This window comes from Sapajus apella, unplaced genomic scaffold, assembly GCF_009761245.1.
Source record: "Sapajus apella isolate SASKATOON/1434 unplaced genomic scaffold, GSC_monkey_1.0 scaffold53, whole genome shotgun sequence".
NCBI classification, from domain to species: domain Eukaryota; kingdom Metazoa; phylum Chordata; class Mammalia; order Primates; family Cebidae; genus Sapajus; species Sapajus apella.
This window is the reverse complement of record NW_022436993.1, coordinates 1,509,165-1,521,415: the sequence shown is the minus strand read 5'-3', so window position 1 is coordinate 1,521,415 and position 12,251 is coordinate 1,509,165. Positions and strand designations below refer to the sequence as shown.

The 12,251-nt window shown below is 36.5% G+C and overlaps 1 long non-coding RNA gene across 1 annotated transcript; it reads left to right on the top strand.

Annotated features, from left to right (window-relative positions):
- Window positions 1-5: 5 nt before the first annotated feature.
- LOC116527069 lies at window positions 6-11,954 on the top strand. Its single transcript, XR_004258373.1, has 3 exons — window positions 6-150; window positions 750-1,092; window positions 11,522-11,954. It is a non-coding gene; the product is annotated as an uncharacterized LOC116527069 (long non-coding RNA).
- Window positions 11,955-12,251: the final 297 nt, after the last annotated feature.

Genomic DNA, 12,251 nt, shown 5'->3' with positions numbered 1-12,251 from the left:
AAAAAAAAAAGTCACTTTAGTGGAGTTTACCAATGTAGGTTGTCTTCTGGTTTCTATTTCTCCTGATTTATTTTCCTTTAGTGAGAATCTCTATCTTTTGGCCACGAAATGACTACTCAGAATAAAGTCTATGTGGTTTAGTCTCCCTTGGTAGGTACTTTCACATAAATGATTTTTGTCAAAAAGATTCAAGGGAAAGTAGTGCACAAAATTTCCAATATGTGTGTTTCTCCCTTCCTGTATCCTACTAAAATATGAACCTGATAGCAAGCCGTCTTGGGCCACATGATGAGGACAGTGCTCTATGGATCTAACAAGATAGACACAGCCCCCATTCCCAGTAACTCTGAGGAAGAGAGCCCCCTGAACGGCTTAATTCTGACTCTTCTGTGAGAAAGGAATAAAACTCAGTTTGGTTTAAGTCACTTTATTTCATGTCGTCATTACATGCATCCAAACTCAAATCCTAATAATCCTTGGACATTTAATTTTTGGTACATTATAATTAAATCAAAGTAGAAAGGAATTGTTCCTTGTCAGTTACTGAATGAAAATCCCCAGGTGTTTCTAGCCTGCTGAGAGCTATTTTCTACCAAACATCAGGAGGTCCAGGAGGCAGGTCCATTGGCTTGGGAGAGAAGCAATTTTGTGGGGGTTGACGTAGTAGTGGTGTGGCAGATAAACTTTAAGGTGGTCCCAAGACCCCTTCCTCTTGGTATTCAGGCCTTTGTGTAATTTTTTCTTCTTAGGTGTAGACCAGACCCATTACTTGCTCCTAAACAACAGAATATGGCAAAGGCAATGGCACGTCGGTCCCATGATTATGTGACGTTATATGACTGTGTCTTGCTAGCTGACTGGCTCCACAGACGTTCTGTCTCCCTTGCTGGCTGTGAAGAGGCAAGCTGCCAGAACTCCTAAAGCCACATGGAACTCATTGCTGCCAAAAGGAATTGGGAAGCAAATCCTTCCCTAGCTGAGCCTCCAGTGAAGAGCCAGTCCTGGCCAACATCTTGAATGTAGCCTTGTAAGACCTTCTGCAGAGGACCAAGCTATGCCGTGCCCAGATGTGTGACCTGCAGAAATGCTGAGGTAATACATGTGTGCTGATTCAAGCTCCCATGTTTGTAGTAATTTCTTACGCAGCGTAGAAACATAGAATACAAGTGGCTAGAAAAGAATAGCAGGTGGCTTTTTAGCCAAACTGTGCATGATTTCAAGGGCGCAGGAGATTTTAGAGGCAACTAGTCTTATAAAGGGTATATGAGTCCATTTTGCACTGCTATAAAGAGATAGTGGAGACTGGGTAATTTATAAGGAAAATCGGCTTATTTGGCTCATGGTTCTGCAGGCTGTGCAAGAAGCAAGGTGCCAGCATCAGTTTCTGATGAGGGCCTCAGGATGCTTACAGTCATGGTGGAAGGCAAGAGGAGCTGGGCGTGCCACACCATGAGAGAGGAGGCAAGATAAAAGGTGCAAGGGGTTCCAGAGTCTTTTTTTTTTCTTTGAGACAGAGTCTCACTCTTGTTCCCCAGGCTGGACTGCAATGGCGCAAACTTGGCTCACTGCAACCTCCGCCTCCCGGGTTCAAGTGATTCTCTTGCTTCACCCTCCTTAGTAGCTAGGACTATAGGTTTGTGCCACCAAGTCCAGCTAATTTTTGTATTTTTACTAGAGCATTTTTCTCCGTATTGGTCAGGCTGGTCTCGAACCCCCAACCTCAGGTGCTCTACCCACCTGATCGGCCTCCCAGAGTGCTGGAATTATAGGTATGAGCCACTGCACCCGGCTTCCAGAGTCTTTAACAACTAGATCTTACGTGAATTTATGACTGTGGGGAGGGCACCAGGCCATTCATGAGGGATCTGCCCCCATGACCTCCCACTAAGCCCCACTTCCAACATTTGGGATCACATTTCAACATAAGATTTGCAGGGGAAAAATATTAATATTATTAATATCTAAACTCTATTAGAGAGCAAAGGGAAATTTTTCCACATGCTGAACATTCTAAGTTGACTAGAAAAAAAAATAAAGACACATATAGAGTAAATTCCTAAGACCTATGCTGGTTTTAAAAGCTGGTGGGATTTGGGATGATGGTGAAGAATGAAGCACATCAATGACAAAGACATCCTCTTTCCACTTCTATCAAAAAGGATGATATTGAGAGATACTGGTACCCAGAGTAGGATAGAAATATACTTGATAAGAGTAAGAAATTTCATAGAAATGCCAAGAATGAGAGATATTTGTCAGTTTGAATTTTTTTTTTTAACTACACGTATATTGACTATGAAGCTAGCTAACATTTTCCTTTCCCAAAATAAAAGCATGCCTTATGAAAGGGAAATTGTGACATATATGTGCATACATGTGGATTCATCAGGAGCTAATTATTTAATTATAAATGCTTGGAGTTTTCAAAATTTTTTTTTATTGGGAATGTAAACTTCTAGGCTTAAAATTGATGAGAGGTAGTTCCTCCTGATTTGGACAGGCTCCTTTCTCAAAATTAACTGGATAAATCATAGATAGAGGAAAACATAGCATAGATGTTAGAGAATACAAACAACACCCACAAAGGAGAAACTCCTGTGGCTATGGAAGAAAATTTTGAAATGAGGTGGTAGTTATGGTTTGTGACTGGGTGCCTAGTGGCTAGAGTCTGAGGCAGAGGGATCTGGTGCTGCTATGAGAGGTTTAATGAAAAGTTTGTACAATTCAGCTCTTGCCAATCATTCTCTGCTGTTGTAGTTATTATTGATAACTGCTTCCTACAGAAACCAGTGACAAAGACCCACAGGTGGTACACACACTGTCAGGTGGGAAACTGGGAAAAAAATCTGGAGATTATGTGGCCCTGGAAGTCACCCTCTCCCACTTCCCACCATTATACTGTGATCATTCTTACCTGGGTCCTACCCCCAGAGATTCTGATGTAACTGACCTGGTCTGATGACCTCAGCATCATCCTTCTCAGAGCTTGCCAAGTGATTCTAACATGGAAGTCTTTATCTGAAGGTGTTGCTTGGTGACAAAGGAGGATGATTAATTTTGGTTTTATGATGCCTGAGACTTTCCAGACTAAGACTCATCCCCACTCAGTCCTTTTACTCACTTGGGAAGATAGATCCAGGTGTGGGCTTCTGGAGGCATTTGAGCCCTTTCTCAGCATACCCTATATGATATCCCTGGGAAAGAATGATTTCATTAGCCAAAATAATGAAATATTTATGGAATTTAATTATCTCGAAAGAAAAACAACAAAGATCTCTGGAAGTATTACAATACTAATCAAAATATTTAAACAAACATATCACATGTATTAAAGGACATAATGAACAATACATGGACAAACTGGACAATATTTGGGATAACATTTCAACATAAGATTTGGAGGGGAAAAATATCTAAATTACTTCAGAGGGGAAAGGGAAATTTTCAGTATGAAACAGAAACACAAAAACATAAAAGTGGCCTAGTATGAATATTAGGTATGAAAAATTAGATATTAAAATAAGAAGCTAAGAAGATGGTATAAATAGTAGCATCGATACACAGGTGAAGACCCGACTGATGAGCTAGAACAGATTGAAAAACAATCTCAAGAAGAAAATAGAATACAAAGAAATAGAAAATACAAAAGAAAAGTTAAGAGATATGGAGAATAGGAGCAGAGGTGCTAACTTTTACAGAAAAATGATTCCAGAAGGAGAGAAAATAATGATGGAGAAAATAAAATATTTAAAAATACAATGTAGAACTTTTTCTAGAATTAAAGAAATAGGAAAGACGTCAGATTATAAAGACTCCTAATGTACCAAACAAGAGACAAAAGGAAAAACCTGTTTGATAGACTTTGTTTCTCGAAGTACTGATTACAGGATTAGAAGTGTGAGTCACCATGCCGGGCTGAATGCATACATTTAAAAAAAATTGCTGAAAATTAATGAGTCAGGCAAAATAAACCAAAGAAAGTGGAAAAGAGAAAATTAGTATTTTACAGCTGTGAAAACAAATTAACCACAGACACATACAATAATGTGAATAATAATTTAGTATTGTTCAGTGAAAAAAGACTACATTTAGCATGGTTCCTTTTTTGCTTTGCTTGTTTATTTGTTTTTCATTATGGTAAAACCATGTAACAAAAATATTTACTATCTTAATCATTTTTTCTTCATGCATGTTCTGCTTATGTATTCTATCTCGGCCATTATAAGTGTCCAATTGAGTAGTAAGTATAGTCCATTGTTGTGAAACATCTCTTGAGAACTTTCTCATGTTGCCAGTCTGAAACTCTAAACCTGTTAAACAAAAACTCCTACTTTTCCTTTACCCTTTAGTCCCTTGTAACCATTTTATTCTGTTTCACTGAATTTGATTTTAGATACCTTATATAAATAGAATCATGTAGTATTTGTCTTTTTGGACAAGCTTATTTCACTTAGCAGAATGTTCTCAAGGTTTATTCATGCTATAACGTGTTAGAATATCCTTTTTTTAAAAAAAATTTTAAATTATTTTTAAATTATTTTTATTTTTGTTAGAGATGGGGTTTCTCCATGTTGCCCAGGTTAGATTTGAACTCCTGAGCTCAAACAATCCTCCCGCCTCAGCCTCCCAAAGTGCTATGAATTAAAAAAAATATGATTACAGGTGTGAGCCACTGGACCTGGCCCCATTCTTTTTAAAGGTTGAATAGAATCATATTGTACATAGGTACCACATTTTAAAAATCCATTCTGTTGATGGACAGTTGTGTTGCCTTCACCTCTTGGTTATCATGAACAATACTGTTATGAGAATGAAATACATACTTTTTAAATTCAAAGGACATACAAAACTATTTATTTTAGTCATCAGATAAAAATATTCTAAGATATCAAGGGAATGCTAAATAGAAAATTTAGGGTGATTGGTCATTTGGGAGCAGGGTTTGAAGACTGGGGAATGAAATAAAGAGATGTGATGATCAGAGTTATGGTTCTCCAATTGGCCAGCCACTCATGACTATTTACAATATTATAATAAATACATATGCAAGCAAATGAAATAAATTAAAAAGAACCATACATGAACCAATGAAGAGAGTGTACCATAAACCAAAGGTTTTAATTTATTCAGTTGTGTTCACCTCAGGTTCATTAGAAAAACAAACTCAGATGTCCTCTGTGATGTGTATCTATTTGCAGGTGCTCAGGAAGTGGCAAATAATTTGTTCTATTTATTTTTTAATTCATGAAATTCAGAGTATATTATTTTTTGTTGTATTTTCAATGGATTTACTCGGTATAATTGTCATACAATAAACCGCACATATGTAAAGTGAACAATTTCATCAGTTTTAACATTTTTATACACTCATGGAACCATCATTACAATCAAGACAATGAACATATCCACAATCCCCAAAAGGTTTTTCCTGCCCCATTCTAATCCCTCTTTTCTGATCCTATCACCCCAGGCAACCACTGACATGGTTCTTATTCTATAGATTAGTTTACATTTGTCTAGAATTTTATATAAATGAAATAATATATACTTTTTGTTGTCTGGCTTCTTTCACTCAGAATAGTTATTTTGGGATTTAACAAAATAATTATTCTTGCATGTAACGGTTGGCCATTTCTTTTTATTGGTGGGTGGTATCCCACTGTGTTAACATAGCAAGTTTCTTTACCCATTCACCTTTTTAATTTAGTCATTTTAGTAGGTGGCTAGTAACTAATGATCGTACGCATCTTTTCACGTGGGTATTTGCCATCAGTTTATTGTGTTTTGTGAAATATCTGTTGAAATCTTATGAGTTTTTTAATCAAGATTTTTTATTTTTGAGGTTTAACAGTTCCTTTTTTCTAACTTTTTTAAAAAGATTATGCTTTAAGTTCTGGGATTCACGTGCAGAACGTGCAGATTTGTTATACAGGCATACATGTGCCATGGTGGTTTGCTGCACCCATCAACCCATCATCTACATTAGGTATTTCTCCTAATGCTATTCCTCCCCTAGCCCTACACCCCCTGACAGGCCCTGGTGTGTGATGTTCCCCTCCCTGTGTCCCTGGGTTCTCACTGTTCAGCTCCCACTTTTGAATGAACATGTGGTGATGGTTTTCTGTTCCTGTGTTAGTTTGCTGATAATGATGGTGTCCAGCTTCATCCATGTCCCTGCAAAGGACATGAACTCATCCTTTTTTATGGCTGTGTAATATTCCATGGTGTATATGTGCCACATTTTCTTTACCTAGTCTATCATTGGATAGACTGGACATTTGGGTTGGGTCCAAGTCTTTGCTATTGCAAATGGTGCTGAAATAAACATATGTGTGCATGTGTCTTTATAGTAGAATAATTTATGATTGTTTGGGTATATAACCAGTAATGACATTGCTGGTTCAAATGGTATTTCTGGTTCTAGATCCTTGAGGAATTGCCATGCTGTTTTCCGTAATGGTTGAACGAATTTACGCTCCTACCAACAATGTAAAAGCGTTCCTATTTCTCCACATCCTCTCCTGCATTTGTTGTTTCCTGACTTTTTAATGATAGCCATTCTAACTCGTGTGAGATTATGTATTTTAGCTATAAGTCCTTTATCAGATATAATTTGCAAGTCTGTAGCCTTTTTATACTCCTTTTTTTCTTATTTTGTGTCACATGTTAACACCCATTTTTATGCTCTCAAGAGTGTATTTTGAAGAGAAGAGAAGAGGTTTTAAATTTTGTCGAAGCCAAATTTATCAATCTATACTAATATGGATTGTGCTTTTGGCCTCTTATTTAAGAAATTATTGTCTAACTTAAGGCCACATACATTTTCTCCTATGCTTTCTTTCAAAGGTTTTATAATTTTAAGTATTCATTAAGATCTCTGTCCCTTTTGAGTTAATTTTTGTATATTGTGCAAGGTGTGGGTAAAGGTTGGTTTATTTTTTGCATGTGAATATCCAGTTGTGCTAGCACCATTTGTGGAAAGGACCATCTTATCCCACTAAATTGCCTCTGCATGTATGTTGAAAAACAGTTGCCTATATTTGTGTAGATTTATTTCTAGACTCGAATCTGTTTCCCTGGTTTATTTATCTATTTTTATTCCAGTGCCACTGTTTCAATAACTGTAAATTTATAATATAACTTGAAGGCAAGTATTTTTAATCCTTAAACTTTTCAAAGTTGCTTTGACTCTTCTAGGTTCTCTGTTTCCATGTGAATTTTGGAATCTGCTTGCCAATTTTTACAAACAGGCTTCTGAGATTTTGATTGTGATTGCAGGTGAATCTATGTATTCATTGGGGAGCACAGACATATTAGAAATATTGAGTCTGTGATCCATGGACGTAGTATATTTCAGCCATTTAGGTGGCCTTTAATTTCTCTCATCAATTTTTAGTTTTTAGAACACATGTCAGCACTTTTTTTGATGTATTTTCCCCTAAGTATGAAATATTTTTGGTGGTAGTGTAAATGGTATTTTTTAGAATTTCAATTTTGTTAATTGCTTTTTATTAATTATGTTTTCTCTCTTCATATGAACTGGACTGTTTAAGTGTTGATTATGTTTCTAAAATGATCTCAAATTTGGGTAGTATGACTTTTAATTATGAGAAGATTCTTTGCTTTTCTGAAGGTACGTTATGCTATTAATTAGAATTTATGTGAATTCTTTGCTCTCCTTTCAAGGAATACACTGAGGCAATTTACTGGGGTAAAGATGGTCTTTTCAACAAATGGTGTTAGCACAACTGGATATCCACACCCAAAACCAACTTTGATGCATACGTTGTACGATGTGCAAAAATTAATCAAAATGGACAGAAATCTTAATGAATACTTAAAATTATAAGATTTTATGTGTACCTTCTCCTGCTACTTTCACTGTATCAAGATTAACAGATGCCTTCTTTTTTTTTTAATTGCATTTTAGGTTTTGGGGTACATGTGAAGAACATGCAAGATTGTTGCATAGGTACACACATGGCAGTGTGATTTGCTGCCTTCCTCCCCATCACCTATATCTGGCATTTCTCCCCATGCTCTCTCTTCAACTCCCCACCCCCCACTGTCCCTTCCCTATTTCCCCCTGACAGACCCCAATGTGTGATGCTCCCCTCCTTGTGTCCATGTGTGCCTTCTTTTTTAAAAACAGTTACCCAGAATTTAGCCAGACTCCTCAAGATTGTGGAGAGGAGAGAAAATAATTGAGATGCTCTTTTTAAATGGACGGCTGAGCTGTCAAGAAAATAAGAAACCTAGAGCCCCCAAATAAAGTGAAGATGGGAATTCTGGAAGTAAAGGAGCCCTGAAGCCAACTTTGGCCCTGCACTTGGTGATTTTGGCTTTCCTATTGGTGGCTGGGAGGAGTATTGGGAACAAGATAAATGAAGCCCTCCCTGATCCTGCCACCTACTGAGTACATATTAGCACTTGCTTGTAAGAGTGACTCATACTAACATACTGCATTGATAAAAAGCAGCAAAACTTTATCTGTCTTAAATTTTGCCCTGAAGGGGAGGAAAAAAAATCTCTGAGAATTCTTATTACCCATAGCCAGGCTTTACCTGAATTACAGCTCAAATCTGCTACCTGTGTAATCAAAAACAAAAAACAAAAAACCCTCAGAGAACTTAATTCAAAATGATCCAGGGCTAGTCAAGGCCTTGGGAAACTGGCAGAAGCAAACCTACATCCTTTCTGAAGAAATGCAATGTCAAACCAAACTCCAAAGCATTCTAACAGGCAAAATTCCAAAGAGCATTGGTAAATAAAAATCATAAAACAGACACACACACATACACACACACAAACACACACACACACAGCTGGAAGATAAAACCGACAGCTAAGATCTGCAAAAAATTCAAGTGTTGGAATGATCAAATTCAGAATAAAAAATGAAAACTGAAAAAAATGAGCAAGGAGCAAGACTGTCAGAAAAAAAAAAACAAGCAGTTTGAAAAAAGAACCAAATAGAACTTCTAGAAGTAAAAAGTAGAATAATTGAATTAAAAACCTCAAGAGATATGTTACATACGCATTGCCTAGTAAAAGATGTATTAGAAAATTAGAAGATCTGAAGAGATTATTCAGAATGGATCACAGATAGAAATTACAAGATAGACTGGATGGTGGTTAGAGTGAGAAGATTCTCTTATGTGTGACTAGAGATCCAGAAAAGGCATGTGGAATAATGTAAGATGCATAGCATTCTAATGGAGTTCTAAGAGGATATAAAAGAATGGCAAATGTAATTTTCAAAGACATAATGGCTACAAATTTCCGATAACTGTTAAAAACCACTAGTCCTAATTCTAGAAGCCAACAAATCTCATGGAATATAGATATAAATGTAGATACAAATATATACACATAGCATTGAATTTACATATATAAATAATATGATAATATACTAATCATAGCAAAAATGCAGAATGTCACAATAAGAGAATAAATTAAAAATATGCAGAGAGAAATAGCGCGTTAACTACCAACAAATGGAATTTAGCTGTCAGTTGATTTTCTAACAGCTGCATAACTACAGAGACAGCAGTAAAACTTATTTAATGTGATAAGAAAAAAAAAAACCTGTCAGTCAACCAGAAACGTATATACCCAGAGAAATTATCTTTTAAGAAGAAGGATAAATAAAGCATTTTCAGACAAGCCAACTTAAGACAGTTGAGTAGCAACAGATGAGCCCTCATTAAAAGAAATTTGAATGGATGTTTGTTAGGCAAAAGGAAAATGATCCAAGATGGATGACCTGAAATATATATGAATAACTAAAGAGAGAAGTATTGGTGAAAAACAGTGACTGCACAAATAGTAACAATGTCTAATTTGAGCTATAACAATAACATAAAAACTGAGGGAAACAGAATCAAAGTAATGTTACAAGGTTCTTTCATCACTGAGGAAGATGGGGACAGACATTGACTAATATTGAATTGTTAAACATGGTTATTAAAATACCTAGAGAAAGTTGTAAAATAGAGATATTAAAAAACATTAAATTAGTAGATAGGAAAACTTGATCAAAAGAGGGCAAGAATAGAGTAGGAGAAATAAGGAAAATGCTGTAGAATAGGATACACAAAATTCTACAGGAGAAACAATTTTAAATGTTGCATATTGATATAATAAATGTAAAGATACTACACTTTCCAGGTAAAAGACAAAGGTTGACAGCTGAGATTGAGAAGTCTAGCTATATACAATTTAAAAGAGATACATCTAAAGCATAAGGGCACAGAAAGAAGTTTAAAATAGAAAAAGATATTAAGCAAAATTAATAGCAACAGAAAGGAAGATGTTGTTGCCATGTTCATACTAGATACAAAATACTTAAGGCTAAGTGCATTACTAGTGAAAAATAAGGTTTCTGCATAATGATAAAAGATTCAATTCACCAGAAAAACAGAACACTCTATACACTTCTATGCACTTAATACCATAGCCTCAAAATATAAAAAGCACATATTGAGAAGTACAAGGATATGAACAATGCACAATAATAGAGGAAGACGCTAGCATTCATTTCTCGGTAATTAATGCATTCTTTCAACAAACATGTATTGAGCACACCTATTATGTACCAGCATCGGGAATACAGAAGCGAATAAAATAGAAAAATTCTCTACCTTTAAAGAACTCTGATTCTGAGGATAAGTCAAACAATCAAAAACATAGGACACTAAAGATTTGAATAGCAAAATAAACAACCTTCATCTGATGTGGAACATTTTTCTATATCCTATGCAAAATATTTATGAAAATTGAGTATATTCTAGGCTAAAAAGTACACACACACACACACACACACACACACACACACACACACACAAAGGAGTAAAGTTACATAGATCATGTTTTCTGACCATAATGTTATTAAGTTGGAAATTAAAACCTGTAGAAAACATTTTTGTACATTCAGTAGAGCTAAAGATGTTCAAATCCCATGACCCTGTGATTACACTTTTAGGTTTTTACTCTTGAGAAAACCTGGCATGGGTGAACTAGGAGAAATGTACAAAAATGTCAAAAACTATTGGAAACAGTTTGTGTGCAAACTGACGCAGAAAGGAGCAGTAAAAGCAATGTGGTCTATTCCTACAGTCAGCAAAAAGCATTATACTACAGCAATACGCCTGCATGCATCATCAGTGTAGATGCATTGTAGATGGTAAGAGGGAAACGAAAAGCTAGGAAAGTCTAGACTTAAAGTTCGAGATAGAAGGAAGGGGATACAGGAAAGTGCTGACCGGGGGTTTGACAATGTTTCCATCTTCTTACCTGGGTGTTGGATTCAAAGTGTGGTAAGAAGAATTCTAAGATGGCCCCAATGATTTCTGCTCCCTGGTGTTATTTCTGTGATTATGTCATGGAATATTGCAGAAGGGATTTTGCAAATGTAATTAAGGCTACTAATCAGTGGATTTTGAGTTAATAAAAAATGAGATTATCTGGGTGGGCCAAACCTGATATCATGAAGTCTTTAAAAAGAGAGCATTTTCTCCAGCTATTTGCGGAACAGGAATTCAGAGATTTAAAGCGTAAGATGTGCCGTTGCTGGCTTGAAGTTGGAGGGGACCATACATCAAGGAAATGAGGACTTAAATCCTACAACTTCAAAGAACCGAATTCTGTCAACAAGAGTGAACCTGGAAGCTGATTCTTCCCTCCAATGAGAATTCAGCCCAGCTGACACCTTTATTTCCACCTTATGATACCTTGAGAAGAATCCCTGCCCCACCATGCTGAAATTTGATCCACAAAATTGTGAGCTGATAAACGGATGTTGTTTTAAGCAGCTAAGTTGTGGTAATGTGCCACACAGCAATAGAAGACTAACATACATGGTTATTTGTATTATTGTAGCTATTTCGTTTGCATATTTTATAAATATTCTTTAGTTTGGTTTTATTATCTAATAAACTTTTTCTTAAAAAAGAAAAAGCCAGCCGGGCGCGGTGGCTCAAGCCTGTAATCCCAGCACTTTGGGAGGCCGAGGCGGGTGGATCACAAGGTCTAGAGATCGAGACCATCCTGGTCAACATGGTGAAACCCCGTCTCTACTAAAAATACAAAAAATCAGCTGGGCATGGTGGCGCGTGCCTGTAGTCCCAGCTACTCAGGAGGCTGAGGCAGGAGAATTGCCTGAACCCAGGAGGCGGAGGTTGCGGTGAGCCGAGATCGCGCCATTGCACTCCAGCCTGGGTAACAAGAGCGAAACTCCGTCTCAAAAAAAA